The sequence below is a fragment of the Manis javanica genome, chromosome 6 (assembly GCF_040802235.1).
Source record: "Manis javanica isolate MJ-LG chromosome 6, MJ_LKY, whole genome shotgun sequence".
Classification (NCBI taxonomy): Eukaryota; Metazoa; Chordata; class Mammalia; order Pholidota; family Manidae; genus Manis; species Manis javanica.
In genome coordinates, this window is record NC_133161.1 from 99,051,454 (window position 1) to 99,063,064 (window position 11,611).

An 11,611-nucleotide genomic window follows, 5' to 3' on the forward strand; every position below is an offset into this window, starting at 1 on the left:
ACTAATAAGTACGGGGTGATAATGCAGTTTATTTAATATTTCCTTGGTTGCTGATTGAGTTTGAGCACATTTCTGTTAGTAGTATTGGCCATTTGCTTCCTCTTCTATCCTTTGTCTTCTCGTGCCCTTTGCCTGTTTTATGGATTTGTGTTTTGCAAAATGATGTCTAGGCATCCTTTGTACAGCCTGTATACACTGATTCTTTGTGAGTGATATGTGTTAATAATAACTCACCTTGTGGCTTGCCTTCTCACTTGGTTTATAGGTTTTTGTTGCAGAGAAAAATGGAAAGTTTTAAATATGAAAAAGAAATTAAGAAAAGTATTTCCATTTACAACAGCTTCAAAAAGAATAAAAACTCAGAAATGAGCTTAACTATGGAGATGAAATACCTGTACACTGAAAATTACAAGATATTAATGAAAGCAATTGAAGAACACACAAATAAATGGAAAGATATTCTATGTTCTTGGATCAGAAGGACTGATACTGTTTATATGTTCGTACTACCCAAAGTGACCTATAGGTTTATGCAATCCCTACAAAAATTCCAATAGCACTTTTCACAGAAATAGAAAATTCTAAAATTCACATGGAACCACCAAAGACCCCAGACAGACAAAGCAAAATTGGAAAAGAAGAACAAAGCTGGGGGCACCACACTTCCTGATTTCAAACTATATGATGAAGCTATAGTAACCAAAAGAGTATGGTACAGCAGAGTAGCAAACACACAGACCAATGAAACAGAACAGAGAGAACAGAAATAAACCCACACAAACACAGTCAACTAGTCTTTGACAAATGTAGCCATACGCACAATAGGGAAGGGACAGTCTGTTCAGTAAGTGGCATTGGGAAAACTGGACATCCACAGAAGAGAAATGAAATTGGATCCCATCTCATACCATTCACACAAAATAACTCAAAATGGATTAAAAGACCATTGTGAGGCCTAAAACTATAAAACTCCTAGAAGAAAACATAGGAGTCAAGCTCCTTGACATCAGTTTTGGCAATGATTTTTGGGATTTGAAACCAAAAGCAAAAATAAACAAGTGTGTCTATATCAAAGTAAAAAACTTCTGCACAGCAAAAGAAACCATCAATAAAATGAAAAGGCAACATATAAAATGAGAGAAAATATTTATAGACCAGGTATTTGGTAAGGGGTTAATATCTAAAATATATAAGGAACATGTACAACTCAATGGTAAAAAAAACAAATAACCTGATTAAAAAATGGGCAAAGGAACTGAATAGATATTTTTTCAAAGAAGACATACAGATGGACAACAGACACATGAGAAGATGCTGCACATCACCAATCATCAGGGAAATGCAAATCAAAACCATAATGAGATATCATTTACACAAGTCAGTGACCATTGCCCCCTATCCAAAAGATAAGAAATAGCAAGTGTTGGTGAGAATGTGGAGAAAAGGTAGCCCTGGTGCACTGTTGGTGGGAATGTAAACTGGTGCAGCCACTATGAAAACAGTGTGGAGGTTCCTAAAGAAATTAACATAGAAATACTATATGACCCAGCAATTCCACTTCTGGGTATATATCCAAAGGAAATAAAATCACTATTTTGAAGAGATACTTGCACTCCCCTGTCCATTGCACCAGTATTCACAATAGCTAAGATTTGGAAACAAAGTGTCTGTCAATGTATGAATAGATAAAGAAAATGTGGGACATATATACACATATATACCTACTTGTCCCCAAAAGAAGGAAATTCTGCCACATGCAACAGTGTGGATGAACCTGGAAGACATTATGCTAACCAAGCAAACCAAACATAGAAGGACAAACACTGTATGCTCTCACTCATATCTGAAAAATTCAAACTCACAGAAACAGGGTAGAATGGTGGTTCCTAGGGGCTGAGGGTGGGGGACATGGGGCAATGTTGGTCAAAGGGCACAAACTTTCAGTTATAGGATGAATAATTTGGGGGGAATCTAATGTACAGTATGATGATTATAGTTAATAATTCTGAGTTGTATACTTGAAATTTGCTAAGAGAGTAGATCTTAAGTGTTTTCATTACACACACACACACACACACACACACACACACACACACACACAAATGGGAAGTATGTGAAGTGACCAATGTGTTAATTAGCTTCATTGTAGTAATCACTTCACAGTATGTATATATATACATTGTCATCACATTGTATACTTTAAACATATGTAATATGTATTTGTAAATTATATCTCAAAGCGGAAAAAAATTTAAGTAATACTTATTTTTAGTTTTGTGAATTTTGCTTTTCTGATTTCAACACTTTTCTACTATAAGATTTATAAATTTAAAAAAAATTTCTTTTAAAAATATTAAAGTTTTGCCTTTTTATTATTTAGGTCTTCAACACATGGGGAAGTTAATCTTTTGTGTATTGTGAAGTGTTAATCTAATTTACTTTTGCACCTGGACAAGCAATTGTCTCATCACCATTTGGTGGATTCCCCATGGACATGTCAAATACCCATTCCATCAGGCACACATCACTTCACCAGTTGCTCAGACTAAAACCCTCAGGGTTATCCTGACTCCTGTACCTAATATCCAATCCATTAACAAACCCTGACAGCCTGACCTGCCCATGCCAGCCATTCCCCATGCCTGCCAATGCTGCCTTTTGGCACCCAACCAGCCCACCTTTGCTGGGGTTACTTCAGGGCCTCTAATCAGCCCCTGCACTTCCTGTCTACACAGTGTAGAGTTATGTCTTTACAAACACATCTGGTGATGCCATTCCTTGCTCACACTGAGAATAAAATTCAGTCTGACTGTCCACAACCCCACCATGGCCTGATTTCTGGCTGCTTTCCTCACCTCATTTCCTTCTGTGCCCCACTCCCCCTCACCTTCTTGCTCATTGTGCTGCAGATATACTTGCTGTTCCTCACACACTGGGTGTGTCCCAGGGCCTTTGCACTTGCCATTTATTCTTCCTGCCATTTCTCTTTCCCCAGATCTCTGTGTGGCTACTTTCACCTCATTCGGGTTTCTGATCCAATATCAAAGTGGGCCTTCCCAATTCACCCTCTAAAATAAAGCCCTTCCTGTCCACTTATGTTATTTTTCTTTTTAGCAGTATCACTACCCACTATTGTATATTATGTTTGTTGATTGAAGCCCACCAGTACACTGGAACACCCTGAGGGCTGATAATTTGTTGGTGATGTTCACTGATTTGTTTCCAAAGCCAGGAACAGAGCACAGAGCAGAGTAGAGCCTTAAACCATATGATGAATAAATGAATGGACAAATGATTGAATGAAGTTTTCGGTCGTGAAAAATACAATCCTGTTTCTGGTGATAGTCTTGCTGAGTTGAGATATATATCCCTCCATTTTGCTACCTTTATAAAGATTGCTTTAGCTATAATTGGCCTTTGCTTTTCCATTTGAATTTTCATGATGAGGGTATGAAGTTTCACATACATTCATATTGGGTTTTTGACTGGAAATTTCTTGAATTCATATATTAATTTGAGGTGTATATCTCCATTTATTCATGTTATCTGTGTCCTTCCATAATGAGAATAATTTTTTAAAATAAAGGGCATGCACACATTTTCTTAGATTTATTATTGGATACACTTATGGTTCCCACATATACACACAGTGAATAGAATCTTTTCCTTTTGCTTTTTCTAATTCCTGGTGCATAGGAGTAGTATTTATTTTTGTATGCTGATCTCCTAGTTAAGATTTTTTTGGTTGATTGTCTTGATTTGGGGAGGGGATAAGCAATCGTATCATCTGGAAATGAGGACAGTTGTGATTCTTTGTCCTTCTTACATCTTTTCCTCCCCACCTTCTTTTTCTTATCTTATTGCATTGGCTTTCTATCTACAAAATAAAAGCCATGATAACAGACATCCATGTCTAGTCCTATATTTTCACAGGAATGCTTGTAATGCTGTACTATTAGGTATGGTATTGACTATTGGTTCGGAATAGCCACCTACGTTCTCTTATTACTAGCTTGCACAGATTTTATGTTGAAATAAACATATGAAATAAACACTATGATGAAATAGTGTTGAAATATATTCCTTTTTCTTCTTTAATCAGTAACATGGTAGAAAGCATTAATATATTTTCTGATGTTAATCCATCACTCTATTTTCAAGATAAATCCATTATAATGTATTATTTTTATATAGCATTGAATTTGACTTTTAGTATTTTAAGATTTTTGAAAGGTGTTCATTAGCAATATTGAACTTAAATTTCATTTTCTATGATGGTCTTAGCCAGTTAGAAAAAATCTGTATTATACTAGTTTCATAGAACAACTGGCTTAAGTTTCTCTTTTTTAATTCTCTGGAACAATTTGAGATATGGCTTATCTGTTGAATATTTGATATATCTTGTTTGTGAAAAATGCTCTGGAGCTTGTGATTACCACTAGATTATTAATTCTACTTCTTTAATATTTATGATTCATATTTCCTGTTTTTTCTTAGTCAAATGAATCGTCTTAGTCAAATCAAAATGTCTAATCTATTTGTCTTCAAATGTACTGGAATACACTTGTTCATAATTATTGTCTTAATGAATTTTTAAAGTTTATTGTGTCTGAATTTATCTTTTTATGTTATTATTATTTATTTGGGATTTTGTCATTATTTGTTATCAATTTTGCTAGACATTTGTCTATTTTAGCATTCTTTTCAATTTTTGATTTAGTTGAGTCTCCCACTGTTTTCTAATTTCAACTTCTGTGCTATCTTTTTAATTTTTGTATTTCTACATTCTTATATTTATTCTTTTTCTCTTTCTCTAGGTTCTTGAACATGAAAATTATTTATTTTTAAACTTCCTGCTTTGTAATTAATGTATTCAAAATAATCATTTCCTCCTAAATACTACTTGAGATGCATCATACAAGTTAATTTGCATTGTGACAGTCTCTTTGATCATGAATCATTTCAGAGTTTTCAGTCATACGGCTGTTTTCAAATAATATATCTTTTTATATTCTACTGTAACTAAATGGTTACACTGTGGTCAGAGAATGAGTTCTGGATAATATCAATTCTTTAAAAATTTGTTGAGACTTGTTTTGTGGCATATGCACAATGAATTTTTGTAAAAGATTCATGTGACCTCAGAAATAATGCATAGTCCTTTTTGAGAATATAGGGTCTCATAAAGAACTATAGGATCAAAATTAATGTTTATTAAAATACTCTATTTTTACTACTAGTTTGTATATTTGATCTTTTTTTAGGTGAAGGTTCTCATTAAATCATTGTAATTCTGTCCACTTTTGTTTCATATAATTTATTATTGATTATCCCTTTTACATTTGTCTTCTTTGATACTTTTTGCCTCAAGTTCTACTTAGTTTGATATTACTGCCTTCTTTTGGTTAGCATTTGTAATTTGTTATTTTCAACATCTTGATGCTGTTTTGTTTTAGATATGCCTTTTATATACAGTACATAGCTGGATCTTGTTATTTTAAAATTCAATCTGATAGTTTCTATTAACATGTTTAATTCATCATGTTTCTTGTTATTTTGTAATAACAATTTTACAATCTAATCTTTTGTTTTATTTAATCATTTTTTCTATGCTTTTCTTTCTAAAACTTTCTTTGTGCCTCTTGTCTACTGTAAATATTTTTGTATATTCTTTCCCCAATTTTTTTGGTTTTCTAAGCACACACAGTCTGTAGTTGGTTATCATTAACATATATATATATAATTTCACTGTCATTCAGTGTTAAATTTTAATATTACATTCTCCCTCTGCACCTAGCCGAGGGAGTTAGCATCTTCTAACTACAGGTTGCCTATCTTTCACCCTATGATGTTATTTCTGTTTAGATTATTAATGTAGCCCTTTAAAAGTTTCATAATGAATAATTAATTTAGCTTTTGATAGAGTCATCAAGCCCTCACCCTTGGTCTGGTGTACTGTGACCAGACTCCGGATTCACTTTTCTTCTCGTTAGGATACAACTCATGTGAGGGTCCACAGGTAGGAAACCAGCATAGTCTTTACATGTCTGAAGTGTCTCCCTCTTGACCTCATCCTAGAACGCAAGTTTAGATGGTACAAGATTCTAGGTAATCCATATTATCCTTCAGTACTTTTAAAGTATCACTCCACTATCTCTGGCCTTGATTCTTGCTGATGAGAAGTCTCCTATGATCAAGCTGACATCTATCTGGTTTTTGTTATCTTTCTACTCTGTCTAGTATTTCTCACTACCTGTGACACCTGAAGCCCCTGTACCAGGTGTCTAGGTGTAGACTCACCATCACCAGGATGCTTGATGCTCCATGAAAGTCATTACATATTTCTTCAGTGCCTAAAATTTCTCAGGCATTTTATCTTCAAATTGGATTTGCTCCCCTCTCTCCATTCCCTTATTCTGGAAATCCACAATCTGCCCCTGGGCCTCTAGTGGGTGCATTTTCATCTCTTTGCTATTAGATTCTGAGGGAACATTAGATTTGATTCACATTCCATCTTTGACTATATCTAGCCTAGAGTTTATCTTTCCTGTTTCTTTTTTACTGTAATGTCAGAACTGTACTTCTAATTTCTTAGATTTCTAATTCTTTATCATTTGCTCTTGCCTTGCTTCTGATAGTTCTATTTCATAATACTTATTTTCAAAAGGAGGTTTTATTTGCAGTGAGTTCTCTCCTGATTTTCCTCTTTCTTCCTTAGCTTTGGATAGCTTCAGGAGCTTTGAATTTTTGGTATCATCTCTTTTTTTGTTTTGGTATTTTGTTTCATTTTATCCTTTCTTCCTTGTGCCTACTGATTCTTTCTGGTGATTGTGGCATGCCCTGTCTGGTCCCCTGGCCACAGCAGAACCAGTTCTTCTCATGCTATTTCAAGGGGGTGCTGCCCTTGGGTCATTGCAGGGATCTCAGACCCAGACTCCTTGGTGCGTGGGACCTGGTGGCATGGTCCCTGACTGCCCTGGGCCACAGGAATGTAGTTTCACCTCCTTGCACAGAGGGTTGGGTCTTCGGGGCTGGTCCCCAGGCAGATGTGCACCACATGGCAGGTTGGCTCCAGGCCCAACTCCCTTTTGTCTCAGTGCCGTGTCCTGCAGGAGTCTGCCAAGACCCATGACCCATGCTCGCCTTCTGCCTCTGGGTCCGGCTGGGCCTGGTCTGTATCTGGTCAGTTGCATTCTCCCTTCACATCTGGAGCAAGGGAGAATACATCAGGGGACCCCTGTGCCTCCTGGCATTTTGAACAGAAGACCAAGAACACTTACTGAAATGTATTCTGCCACTAGGCATCTGTCCTTCAGAAAGGAGCTTGCAGGAAGCCATGGGGGCCTGGAAATTGGTGTAATGCATGGCTGCCCCCATCCCCGTGCAGCCAACGGACAAGTTTCAAAGAATGCCACATGCCCGTTAGGCCCCTCTGCAAGGCTCCACAGAGATACCTCCTCTCAAATCAGTGCTGAAGGACTTCCCAGCACAAGGGCTATGTGTCTCTGCTGTTTCCTCTGCATCATGGCACCAGCAGCTTCAGACCCTAACCTCTCTCCTGGCTGTCATTTGCTTTTTTCTCCCTAATTTCTATCCCCCATCTAGGTGATTAACTATCTTGTAGTACTGACAGACTGCTTTATACCCCATCTCAGTATTTTTTTTTAATGGAGAGAGGCCAGATATGAAAAGAAACAGAAACAGAGAACTCACTCTTGTTTGCAATAAATAGTGCTTTAAAAAATATATTTTTGTAAAAAAAAAAAGAAAGAAAAGGGGGATTACTCCTTGATAGGATAAAACTAACTGTAAATCAACGATTAATGCATGCTTTAAATATCCTTAATTTTGATCACTTAAAGGGTGTCAGATGATTGGCTATGGAGGTATACTTTTCTGATAATATTCCTTTCTCTTAAAAAAAAAAAAAGCAGTTCCTGTGTGGTGACCTCCAATGAGTTCTACACAATGGTATAAAGGGCATATCAAAGTGTGGGCAAAGGGTCTGTTTGTGTTTATACAGAGGATCAAAGCCTAATTTGGCTACCCAGAAAATGAACTAAGATACGATATGAAGAAGAACTTTCAACATCAGCACTCTCTGGAAGAGTCATACCAAAAGATGATCATCAAAAAACCTCAAGAAAGATCCAGGCGATGCTGCAGTTGTAGCTGCATCCATCCCACTAGTTCCTGGACTTGCCATTGGAATGAAGAAGGAGATAGCTAAGGTGGCCTGTGCATACAGTAAAACAACAAATTTGACTGGATCTATACTGTTGGAACTCAACCAAGAATTAGGAAAAGTGCAAGTTGTAGTGCTCCAAAATCTTACAACTACAGACTATCTACTGTTAAAAGAACATATGGGATGTGAACAGTTCCCAGGAATGGGTTGTTTTAATTTGTCTGATTTCTCTCAGACTGTTCAAGTACAGCTGGAAAATATCCATCATATCATGGACAAATTTTCACAAATGCCTAGGGTGCCTAACTGGTTTTCTTGGCTTCACTGAAGATGGCTGGTAATTATAGATCTGCTTTGGTTATGTAACTGTATTCCTATTATGTTAATGTGTGTGCGCAATTTAATTAGTAGTTTAAAACCTATACATGCTTAAGGTACTCTACAAGAAGATATGTCAAAGAAATAATCAATCCTCCCATGTTTTCTTCCGTCTGCTACCTCTATAGCTTTTCTTCTTCCTTCCTAATTACAACCCTTAAATAGAATTCGTGCCTCATATCGAATTTACGGAGTATCATAATTCCTCCAAGTGGTGAAGATACCTGAAGACCAATGCTGGGCATAGAAGCCACAGGGCATAAATCTGCAAAGAAGTAAAAAACTAACCTTTTCAAACAATATGGCTTCTCTCTCACTTACCAACTTTACATCTCCCTGTGTGGCCCCGGAAGATGACTGGTTAGCCAGAGACGGGTAAGATTCCTCAAGGGAGGAACAACCTAAGACAGGCACAGTCGCAGGGGGGCCATCAGGTGAGAAATTGGGGATCAACAGTGATGAAGCTTAGAACCTCACCTCCCCTGTTTTGAGAGAAATCTTCTGCATCCGTGGATGTTTTAATGCTCTTTTCTAGCTCGGATTAACACATAGTCTACAGGCACACACCTGATCTTCTACAGTTGCTCTCTTACAACACTAAACTATGTTTTCTACCTTTATCTTGCATCTACCTACCACTTCAGCATTTTATTAAAAATAAAAATAATAATAATAATAAAGGGAGAAACGTGGGATCCACATATAAATCAAGTATAAAAATCAAATATTCATATTTGACCTGATTGTTTATAGTTCATAATGCGTGATCAAAACTGAAAGTTTCTGTGATGACTGCCCTTGTACTCTTCACCATGTAAGAACTTATTCACTATGTAAGAATTTGTTCACCATGTAAGAACTTGTTCATTATGCTTCAGAAGATTGGAGACCTTTGAGAATTAGGCCTGGGGTGGATTAATGATTGTGCATTGAGCATTGACTCCCCTATACGGAATTTTATTGTTGTTAACAACCATTTGATCAATAAATATGAGAGATGCCCTCTCAAAAAAATATATATATATATATTTTTGTATCATAAAAATTAATTTTTATTGAGATACAATTGACATATATTAGCTTCAGGTGTACAGTATAATGGTGTGTGTTGTGTATGTGTATGCGTGAATTGCCAACTCATCACCGCAGTAACATCTCTGCCCACACAGTTACAAATTTTTCACAGTGATCTACTCTCTTAGTGACTTTCAAATGTACAGCACAATATTATTAATTATAATCTCCATGCTGTACCTCACATTCCTGTGACTTGTTTTATAACTGGAAGTTCGTACCTTTGATCTCACCACCTGCTTTGTCTCTCACCCCCACCTCTGGCAACCACCAGCCTGTTCTCGGTTCTGAGGAGTTCTTTAGCTTCCACATGTAAGTGAGAGCATATGGCGTTTGTTTTTCTCTGTTTTATTTCACTTAAAAAGTGTTTTTCTAAAAGCAAAAATTAAACCCATAAGCTGTATTTCCAGCTCTCCCATGCATGATTGCACAATCAGATTCACAGAAAAGGTCCCATTTTCCTCATTATCTTCCAGCCCCACTGATGATGCTGCCCTGGGGTTCCCACTGGGAACCTACAAATGGGACCCCTGTCCTGGGGACAGCAGCTCTCAGGGTGCATGGAAAAGCAGGGTGCAGGGTCCCTATTAGCCTTGCCAAAGCAGTGCCTAGAGAGGCCTGTGTGCTGAGGAGGAGCAGAAAATAATTTAAGGAGCTAGCCTGCAGGATGGGGTGAAATGAAAGGCCCTTTTTAGGAGGTAACCCTGTTTCTCAAGGAAGTAGGGAAGTGCCCATGGGTGGAGGAAATTGCAGAGGGTCTCAGGCCTCAGGCACAAGGTCAAGGTCAGGTCACCCTCCTCCCAGTTGGCTCTGACAGCAAGGCCCTGTCAGGACCTCAGTGGCTTCTGGGGAAAAACAGTTGTATGTGCAGAATTGCAGTTAACAAATCCCTTTTGTACAAATGAGGCCACTTCTCCCTGTGGAAGCATTTTCATTATGTTTGAGAGAAGTTGCACATTTGCTCAGCTTTCCAGACTAAGTAGGAGCCAGAAAGAGCAAGTTTAGTTCCTGAGAAGTGGAGCCCCTGCACCCACCTGCTGAAAAGCCACTCCAAATGTCTGAAACCACTAGCATGGCCAGTGAATTCCGGCCATTGCTGGGAACCCCTACCAGTGGGGCGCAGTCACACTGCCTTTCCCGAGCTTGGGTTGAAAGTTCCTTTAATGCCGGCCCTAATGGTCTGGCTCCCAGTTAATTCACACAGATCCTTCTCTCATGTGACCTTGCTCGATGGTCATAGAAGCCCACTGAGGTGTCACAGGACCATTTGGAGGTCGGTCCTGCCACTTCCCAGTGGACTGACCCTGAGCCAGGCACTTGACTGCCTGTGGGCTCTTGGTTTGCTCCTCTGTAAAATTGGTGGGGGGCAGGTGTCTTCCCTGGGAGCTGTGAGATTATACGAGCAGACCCTGTAGTCCACGGGTGACGTGCCAGCTCACGGTGGACATGATTCCCCTGCTGCTGGAGCCAGTCACCTCTCCACCCTTTTCTGAAAGACGGGTTTACTCAGAGTGCCACCTGGAGGGGTCCTGTGAGGACCAACAGTGGGAACTCTGTAGGTGGCAGAGGGTGGCTCTTCCCAAAGGTGCCCTCCGGCAGTCTCCAGACCCCATGATGTTTCCTCATGGGGCCAAGTGGGATCAGGGCTGCAACTGCATGAAGGGAGCTGACCTAAAGTGGGAGATTATTCCTGGATTCACTGATGGGCTCAGTGGCATCCCAAGGGTCCTTAGAAGTGGAGACAGGTAGCCAAGGGGTGCAGCAGGAGGGACAGTGCGGCCTGAGCCACGGAGCGTGGCTACCTGAGACGCTGCAGACAGGAGGGATGGGTTCTCCGCTTGGCCTCCGGAAGGGATGCAGCCCTGCCTGCACCTTGAGGCTATCCAGAGAGACCTGCTCCACACTTCAGGCATCCAGAACTGTGACACAATAAACGTCTGTCATTTTAAGCCACTTGGTTGACAGTATCTG